We start from the raw sequence: 3,553 nt of genomic DNA on the forward strand, positions 1-3,553 counted from the left end.
CAAAACAAGTCTTTCACTGCCCACACCCAGACTGTTTCCAGAGGCAAATTCTGCTATCACTTTTTGTTAATACCATCTTTTCAGAGTTAAATATAAACACGTATATTATTTCTTGACTCTTGACAGTTATATGTCAGATTTTATTATTTTTATTCTCAAACTTTTATCTCCTTCTCTTATTGAGATTTAGAACTTGGTAAATACCACAAAGTCTTGGTTTTTACAGAAAGGACAAAAGTAGGTGGTGGGGGAACTGGAGAAAGCTGGTCAAAAGGTACAAACTTTCCAGGGGCACCTGGGTGGCTCGGTTGAGTGTCCAACTTCAGCTCAGGTCATGATCTCACAGCTCGTGGGTTCGAGCCTTGTGTTGGGCTCTCTGCTAACAGCTCAGAGCCTGCAGCCTGCTTCAGATCCTATGTCTCCCTCACTCTCTGCCTCTTCCCCACTCATGCTCTGTCTCTCTCTCAAAAATAAATAAATATTAAAAAAAATTTTTAATGTACAAACTTCCAGCTATAAGTACTGAAGATATAATGCATATGGTGACTATAGTTAACAGTACTATATGGTATATTTGAATGTTGCTAAGAGGGTAAATCCTAAAAGTTCTCAACACAAAGAAAAAAAAACTTTTTTTTTTTTGTATTCATATGAGATGAGTGTTAACTAAACTTATTGTGGTAGTTATTTCACAATATATGGAGGTCATTATGCTGTATACCTTAAACTTATACAGAGCTCAACATAGACCTTATTATAATAAAACAAAAAAGACTAAAAAAATAACAAAATAACCAGAGAAGTAGATATTTTAAATATTAACATATCTGCTTTCAGTGTTAGGAAATCTTACAAACCATGGTTTTGTTCTTTCATTTATTCAATCTATATTAGTTGCTAAGCAGATTCTGGATATTGGGATTTTTTTTTTAAAGTAGAATTAAAAGAACATACTGTATACTGGGACCCTGGATTATTTTCCTCTGTAGAAACAAATAAAAAAATGTCTATGAAAGTTACCCTTTTAACTTTTCTAAAAGATGATACAGGTAAATTGGCCAACCACAGACCACATCAGGATAACTCATCAGCTGTAAAAATTGAGAATACCTAGAGCATTTAGGACAAGGTAATCACTTTCTTTAGACCTTAATATACTGATAAAATTTTACTGACTAAAAGTTCATTTCGTAAGACGTTGTTTCCTTCTGAAACAACCACTGAGAACACACATCTACACATAGGCATATGATGGTGGAGAAGGGTAAAAAAAAAAAAAATTTTTTTTTTAAGCAGTAAGGCAATATTTTAACACTTATGATTATAAAAAAAATTTTTTGTAATGTTTATTTATTTTTGAGACAGAAAGAGAGCATGAGCAGGGGAGGGGCAGAGAGAGAGGGAAACAGAATCTGAAGCAGGCTCCAGACTCCGAGCTGTCAGCACAGGGCCCGACACGGGGCTCGAACTCACAAGCTGTGAGACCATGACCTGAGCTGAAGTTGGATGCTCAATCGATTGAGCCACCCAGGTGCCCCAACACTTATGATTTTTATTGCCTAGGTCTAAATATTGAAATCTTTGCTACTCTCAAATTATTAGAGATAACTTTAAAAATACTGTCCATGGATAGAATGCCTGGTATCCTTAAAGGTATGTGAATTTGTTTTATTGTATAGTCTAATAAAGGGAGTAAAAGTAATTAAAAAATATATATTTTTGAGAGAGGAGAGCAAGTGCAAGTGGGAGAGGGGCAGAAAGAGAGGGGGACAGAGGATCCAAAGCAGGCTCCACACTGACAGCAGCCAGCCTGATGCAGGCCTTGAACTCACGAACTATGAGGTCAGGACTTGAGCTGAAGTGTGACATTCAACTGACTGAGCCACCAGGGGTGGCTAAAATTTCTCAATTTTTCTACATACATATACATCTACATATGTGTGTGCCATACAGTATACACAGTATAAATTTAAATATACTATATATTATATGAATATAAAAATTTAGTATGTATATTTAAGTATATTAATTATATTAAGCGTATGTATATATATACAGAGAGAGAGAATCACTTAATCCTCCATTACCCAGATGATTTCTTCTGAAGAAATATGTGTTTGAGGTCAGTAGGTAACCCAGTAATATTCTTCTTATTTAAGGGGAAAAGATCACCTTCTTGATGCTAGGCTAATCATAAATAACAGACAATCCTATAAGTGAATAGAATTGTGGAGCAAATTCTGATGATCCAAATGCACAACATTTCCAGTTACCTACCACATGAAAACTATATTTGACTTAATCATTAAGACTGACTCGTGGGGCACCTGGGTGGCTCAGTTGGTTAACCATCTGACTCTTGTTTTCAGCTCAGGTCATGATCTCACAGTTTCTGAGTTCAAGTCTCGCGTCAGACTCTGTGTTGGCAGCACAGAGTTTGCCAGAGATTGATTCTGTCTCCCTCTCCCTCTGCCCCTCCCCTGCTCTCTCTCAAAAATAAACAAAATTTATATATATATATTTTTAAAGACTGATTTGTGCCCATCACTGTGTAATGCCACACACTAAAGAAATCTTCCAGCAGCTATCAATTTGTTTTCTAAAAGAAAAATTGTGATTTTACATACAGATTTGAAACTGCCAGTGTCTTTTAAGTTTGGCTCCATGTTTGCCAGACTACTGTCTTTAAGAAAATGGCTCAAACATTTTTTTTTCAAGTTTATTTGTTTTTAGTCATCTCCACACCCAACATGGGACTCAAACTCGTACCCTGAGATCAACAGTTGCACATTCCACCAACTGAGCCAGACAGGCACCCCCAAACATCATTTCTAATACAATACTTAAATCATTTTGTAGCTAGTTGAAACAAAAGTATGGTTAGTTAAAGTTAAAAGTTTATTCAGGAATATTCTGTCTTCTGACATTATCATTTGAGTAGCCTGGTTTCCAAAGAGCTTTTTCCATACATGATTTTATCCAATCCCTCCTACAGCTACCCAAATAGACATTATTCCCATTTTTAAAGAAAAGAAAGCTGAACATTGGTACTAAAACCAAGTCCCACAGTGTCCCCATGAAACTGAGAAGGGACAGAATGAGGAGAAAATCCTTGGAAGCAAGTCATGTTTTAAATATTACAACATGTGGATTGTGTTTCACAGGCTTTCAATAAATTAGAAGGGAGATGCTTTAAATCCCTTGTGTACGCATGCCAAAATAATTATAATTAAAAACCATATTCATCTACTTATTCAAGCCTTTATTAAGTGCTTACCATATGCACAATCCTGTACAAAATATTAAAGGAATACAAAATGAATTTTAAAATGGTGCCAACTCTCAAAGAGTTTACAATCTAATTATAGTGACAAATAGTTTTGGAACAAATGATAGGAAAGGGATTATAAGTAAACATGTGCCCTTGAGAAAAATCACCTTATTTTTTAATTAAAAGCATAAATTTTCCAGTTGGGAATCACTGCTATTCTATACACCTTAATTAGTTCACCTTTAAAAAAAATTTTTTTTTAATGTTTAATTTTGAAAGAGA

The sequence above is a fragment of the Acinonyx jubatus genome, chromosome A3 (assembly GCF_027475565.1).
Source record: "Acinonyx jubatus isolate Ajub_Pintada_27869175 chromosome A3, VMU_Ajub_asm_v1.0, whole genome shotgun sequence".
In the NCBI taxonomy this organism is placed as follows: Eukaryota; Metazoa; Chordata; class Mammalia; order Carnivora; family Felidae; genus Acinonyx; species Acinonyx jubatus.